Source organism: Ambystoma mexicanum, chromosome 10 (genome assembly GCF_040938575.1).
Source record: "Ambystoma mexicanum isolate Mex_15411 chromosome 10, UKY_AmexF1_1, whole genome shotgun sequence".
NCBI classification, from domain to species: Eukaryota; Metazoa; Chordata; class Amphibia; order Caudata; family Ambystomatidae; genus Ambystoma; species Ambystoma mexicanum.
Window position 1 is genome coordinate 416,327,200 of NC_090932.1, and position 6,533 is coordinate 416,333,732.

Below are 6,533 nucleotides of genomic sequence, written 5' to 3' on the forward strand. Positions count from 1 at the left end.
TGTTGGCAGTGTGTTTTGGTGGATTTGAGGTGGGAAATGTCTGAAAATTGAGTTTTTTTCCCAAAACTTTGGACTTTGCCATGGCTTTTGGGTAAATACATTCTGGGGCAATTTGCACAAGTCAGACCTCTGTGGATTCCCATGAGTGCCTTCTTTTCATAAACGCATTGGGTTCCCTGTTTTCCTTGGTGGCTGTGACACCCCAGGCCCAAATCTGAAGGTTGTCCACAAGAGCAAATTCCTGCAAAATCTGCTCTGCCGAAACACTTGGGGTTATCAGTGGTTTAGCCTTTCCCCTTTGCGCCCATGTAGGTGCACCCCATGTGAGTTACTGCTTTCGTCAGAACACGTGTGGCAATGTGGGCAGGTAGGACATTTGTTGTTTTCTCTTGGTTTTCATACATTTGCTACTGCACTTTGTTACACAACCCTTTAATTTCCCAAATGTGAACTACATGTAGTTGCTGATTTAGGCACTTTATGCTTTTGTAACCTGCACATGTGACTACTCTTCAAAAGGTCTGCCTGTGCTCTTTCAAAAATGGTATGCTTGCCATTCCTCACATTTATTTTCCCTATTTACACATGCTAAGTATGTCTGTTTAGGCCATCAGCATAAAAATCCTGTGTACCACGTCTCAGTTTTTGGCTTGTAGTATTGCTTGTTTTGTGAAACAATACAAGAAATGTGGGATTTCCTAACTGGAAAAGTCAGGGGAATGTAGCAGGGCATTGCTTTTCTCAATATTCACAGAAGCCATTACCTTACAGGACCTACCATGTCCAGCACATACCTTTTTTATCTGGCATTTTCCCCCAAAATATGGGCATTTTCCCTACAGAGATGTCACCCGACCTGCGCAAATCACCCTTTCCTAAACTTGCAATTTTGTCTACTTTTCAGAAATGAATTGTAGGCCTTTGTCTTCTCATTCAGCTTTCCTAGCTTCCTATTCCATTCCGTCCACACACGGACTATTGGGGAAAAAAAGGGTAACAAAAAAATAAATAAAATCGCATAGCTCTCACAAAATTGATGGTAACCTTATAAAAAGGTTTTTTTTGGTTTCCACTCAACCTGTTCTTGTAAACCTGGAAAACGGCGAATTCAGCACAGCAAACCATTTGTTCCTAGCTGTTACAAGGAAAAAACCACAGGCTTCTTTGTACTTCATTTTATTGGCATTTCCTGGAAAAAAACACAATGTGCTCCTTTTTGGTTATTTTTCTCTCAACCCCATTCAGCAAACTAGGATATGGTTATGACCGCCTACGTGTGGGAAGAAAGGGGGGGGGCAAGATTTGGCAGAGATTTCACATGAGGGAGTGGAGGGGGGGGTGAGACCATTGGCAGTTAAAGGGTTAAAAACAAACCACATATTACCTTAAAGAAATAGACAATTGGGTAATTGAAGTGTTTTTATTATGACAAGTGCTTACACTGTAAAGCAACAAATAATACATATACCTGTGTAAAGCAAAGATCGAATTGGTGGAGCCATATGGAGTGAACCTGCTTTACCTGGGGGATTGGAAGAAAAAGAAGCCGAATAGTGAAACATTAGTGGAACAGTTCTCATAACTGCACATGAAAAGCTGCGAGAATTTGATAAGAGAAAAAGTAAACTTTATTATTGCAAATGTTCACAATCTCTTGTTACAATATTTCCTGTAAGGGCTCAACAGATATCACGACTTCACACCTTTAGCAGGGGCACGCTGATACACAGTGCCGGAGGTTTGTGATGCAATTATCGATCAATACATTATTTGCTTTACATAATGGTGCTGTAGTGTGAACAAGTTCGGGTAAACTATAGACAACAAAACATTTCAGAAAGAACATTTCCAAGTTAAAAATGTCACTCGAAATATGGGCTTATAGGACAGGGAGTTAAAATAACATGAAAAGCAACTCACACTGCCTAAAATAAAAAATATGATTAGAGTGGAAGGAACTCAGAAACACTTGAGACTTTTCTGAAGTGCACCTGCCACTTTTTGAAATCAGTTATACACTTTCCGCTTCAGTTGCACATTTCCAATAATTATGATTTGCCTTGGTGAACTAATATGGTTCTGCTTTGACTTTATGACGCATTGTGCACACAGCACTTTCATATGGATGAATAATGGATTTGAATTTACAAGGCAGTTTTGTCAGTATTTAACATCACGCATTTACCAAGTGGAGTGGCCGAGCAGGAATGTACAGACAGAATTTGGCCTGTAGATATTCTGCCCCAGTTCCATAAAAGACATGATAACTAGAGATTAGGCCTTGACCTGAATGGGCTTGGCCATAGGTAGCTACCGAAGATGGTGCACAAATAGAGTCATGTGAACACAACTAGTTGTGTAAGGGGCTCCTCTGGCTGCAGTGTTCTGCAGGACCTCAAGGTGCCGTAAGTATACAGGTTGTGCCAGAAATAGGGTGTTGGAGTGGTCCATGGAGGACATAACAAGTAAGGACACCACAAGGGCACGTAACTGAGAAAGGAGTAAACAAAGAACCTTACTATGGGGGTTTCAGTTGAAGATAACCCCTTTGACATACTGGACTTATCTGAGATTCCGCAGACAGAAGCGCTAATATATGTACCCCTAAAGATGGCCAAAAAGAGGGTGTCCAAAAGGCAGTAGAGGAAGGAGGGCCCACCACCAACACCACAATTCTTCCCCCGTTTAACTTGAACCAGCTAAACGGATCAAGATCTGCGTCATCTGTTAAGAATAACATTGGAAGCCATGAGAGCAGAAAAGCTTGATAAGAGGTTGCATGTTTGTTTATTTTATTTACATAGCGCTCCAGACCCAGAGGTAAAAGGGCGCATCAAAGAGATGGTTACATAATACATTATATACAGTTTACATTTATACAATTTACTTGGTACAAAAGCACAATAAGGGTATAGGCAAATCAGCAGACCTGGCAAAGAGAAGAGAGTAATAGTTAGTTTTTTTTTCCAGTAACCAACTGACCTGTTTCCTTAAGGGCTGAAATGACTTGATAGATTTGATGTTTAATGGCAAGGTGTTCCACCAAAGTTGGGAGGCAAGGACTGTAAAGCTGGAACCACTAGCTTTTTTTAGAGTGAATCTGGGCACTGTAGGATATAGGGTTTTAGAGGATCTAGTCATTCTAGTGACAGGTTTCAATGTACATTTGTTGGCGAGATAGGGTGGGCTAGATTGTTTAAGGCTTTGTAAGTGAGACAGATGGTTTTTAGTTTGATTTTTTGATGAATAGAGAGCCATTTACATGATTTTCTGATGATATTTAGTGCAGCACGAAGCGTGTTGTTTTGTAGTACCTGTAGTTTATTAATTATAGATTGGTTCGCACCTAAGTACAGACTGTTACATTAGTCCAAATTGGACTGTATAAGAGCCCTGGCCGGTGTAAGGCAACTGTTGGTGGACAAAAAGGGTCTACAAGCTCTGATCAGCTTACCAGTGTAGGCAGTGGCTTAGGCAGTCATGTTGATTTGCTTGGAGAGGCTGGTATTAGCATCAAGGTAAAAGCCAAGGGTTTTTACACTTTTAACAATGGGAACAGTATTACCATCGATGATGATGCTGTTGTAACTAGGGCTAAGTTTCAGCAGGTTGTTGGGAGAACCAACCAGGAGGAGCTCAGTTTTCTCATCATTCAGGCAGAGGCCGTGTGTCGCCATCCATGCCTGAATGATGGAAAAGATTTCATTAATCCGGGTGACGTAATCCTTCTTAATTCCCTGAGAGGGTAAGGAGTATCTGGGTGTCATCGGCGTAATTCGTGTAGGTGACACCCAGATGGTCCAGTTTGTCAAAGAGAGGCTTTGTAAATATATTACAAAGTGGGCAAGACGCAAGAGCCTTGTGGGACACCGCAGGTGATTGAGCATGTACACGTTTGCTGAGGGACACCACATCTCAAGGCAGACGGCACAGAGTGAAAAGGGGGAGGGAAATTGACTGTTCGGTCAGAGAGAAACTAAGAAAACCAGGAAAGAACGGCACCAGAAAAGCAGGCCTGGACGAGCTAGGCAGCATGGTCAATGGTATCAAAGGCGGCAGATAAGTCAAGTAACAATAAAGCGCCGATGCCAACCGAGTCGCGCAGCCAAACCACATCGTCAACGTTGGAGACCAGCACCCCCTCTGTGCCACATCTGGGATGAAAACCAGATTGGGGGAGTGTGGACGAAGACAGATTAGTCAGGAAAGGCCAGACAAAGGCTTCAAAAAGCTTCATAAGAAAATTCCAAGATGGCCGCCGTGGCCACTCCACCGTGAGGAGCGCGCTCCTCCACGGCTACCCGAAAAAGGAGCAATAAGCAGCGTTAAAAATAAGACCCCAGGACAGCAAAAGCAAAGGGGACAATCTGTGAACTGAGCAGTCCCCAAGAAAACTTCAACAGGAGCGTTTGAAGGCAGAGTGAGCTGACCTGAGACCGCCAGCAGCGATGCCAGTGTGGGGGCTGGCAGCCAAGCCGGAGGAGATCAGAGAGAACCCCTGCGGGTAGTGCAGAAGACGCAGGGTGCCCAGTCAGCCACGGCAACATAGGCGAGACTGGGGAGTGTGAGCGGACCACCGTGGAACCCCGGCAGCCAACATGGCTGCCAGACCAGTGCACCTGCTGGGAAGCGCTGGCGCAAGCACAGCAGCAATCCAGCAGAGCCGCCATGGCCCAGACACCCAGCTACAAAAGTAAAGAGGGAGCGGGACATATTCCTCTGAAGACCTGCGACCGCCTCGGCCCCATATAGCAAGACCGGCTCCACGCGGTGCAGGGCCTCCACGAACCACGCGGCGCAGGGCCCCCCCATGAGCTGTAATGTGCCCCAACTGGCAGAGGGTAAGCAAGCATAGTTAAGGGAGTTGGCAGCCACAAAGCGGGCACATGAAAAAGACGCTCCCCTCCCAAACAACGGACATGGGGGTTGCCAGTGTGGGGGCTGGCAGCCAAGCCGGAGGAGATCAGAGAGAACCCCTGCGGGTAGTGCAGAAGACGCAGGGTGCCCAGTCAGCCACGGCAACATAGGCGAGACTGGGGAGTGTGAGCGGACCACCGTGGAACCCCGGCGGCCAACATGGCTGCCAGACCAGTGCACCTGCTGGGAAGCGCTGGCGCAAGCACAGCAGCAATCCAGCAGAGCCGCCATGGCCCAGACACCCAGCTACAAAAGTAAAGAGGGAGCGGGACATATTCCTCTGAAGACCTGCGACCGCCTCGGCCCCATATAGCAAGACCGGCTCCACGCGGTGCAGGGCCTCCACGAACCACGCAGCGCAGGGCCCCCCCATGAGCTGTAATGTGCCCCAACTGGCAGAGGGTAAGCAAGCATAGTTAAGGGAGTTGGCAGCCACAAAGCGGGCACATGAAAAAGACGTTCCCCTCCCAAACAACGGACATGGGGGTTTATGAAAGCATCTGCCCCAATACACCATAACCTTCACTTGGAAGGAGACCCCCTACAGCAGGAGACCCACAGCATACCCGGACCGAGGCAAAGGCCCAAACCCATACAATTCAGAAACAACAGAGGCAAACTGCAGTAATAGAAGGGCGACAGCACTATGTCTCCTGCAGCATCCCCTGGATAACGGCCACGGAAGGAACCCGGGGAGTGGAGAGGGGGTCAGTGGCGCGTGCTCCCAACTCCCAGCATTTGAATCTGCAGGAGAGCGCTGCTCCTCTCCACCGTCCACCCTTATGAAAACATAAAAACTAACCCTGCCATCCAAGATTAACTGAGCAGGAACCTTCAGAGGGTGCAAGAGCGTACTTAAAGGCTCAGGAGCAGTGGGAGCACGGGGGCACCCCAGGAAGAAATTCAAGAAGCTCTTGGGCTCCGGGCCAGTGTGACACTGAAACCGTGACCACTTTCACCTTTGAACGTACTATCCCCACGGCCCCCAAGGGCCAACCAACCAAGGCTCTAAAGGGGAGCTAGACCAGAAGAGCATCCCCTTCATACAGAACAACTGGCCAACATCCCAGGGTCAAGGGGAACCTCAGAGGCCTGGGGAGAAGCCACCTACAGTAAGGTGCAGGCAGGCACTCCCCATCACCAGCCAATGTCGTGTAACAAGCCCAAGGAGGCCAAAAAGAGCCCCCCAGGGGCCAAGATCTCAAGAAAACAGGAAGGGACCCTCCAAAAGCTATGGAGAATTGAGGGGGAAGCCCCGGAGTGAGAGGCAGGGGTCAGAGGAACCCTGAACGCTGCCAGAAGGGCAAGAGGTCATGAGCAAGGTACTGCAACAGTGCTTTAAGGCATTCAGTGACTAAATGACGGCTACCCTTCAAACACAATTAAGCCTAATACGCACAGAACTTGCCCAATCGCTGCAGGAAATCAAAGGCGACCTTTGAATTGATACAAATGAAAATGCTATTCAAGAACTCACTGAAGACACCCTGAAGATAGATGCATTAGCGAAGCAGCAGGCGGGAGCGACACACAACCTGGAGCTCCAAGCCAAGGACTTGGAGAACCGCTCGAGAGGTCCAACATCAGGGAGAAGAGGCTGCCAGAAAATGTGAGCG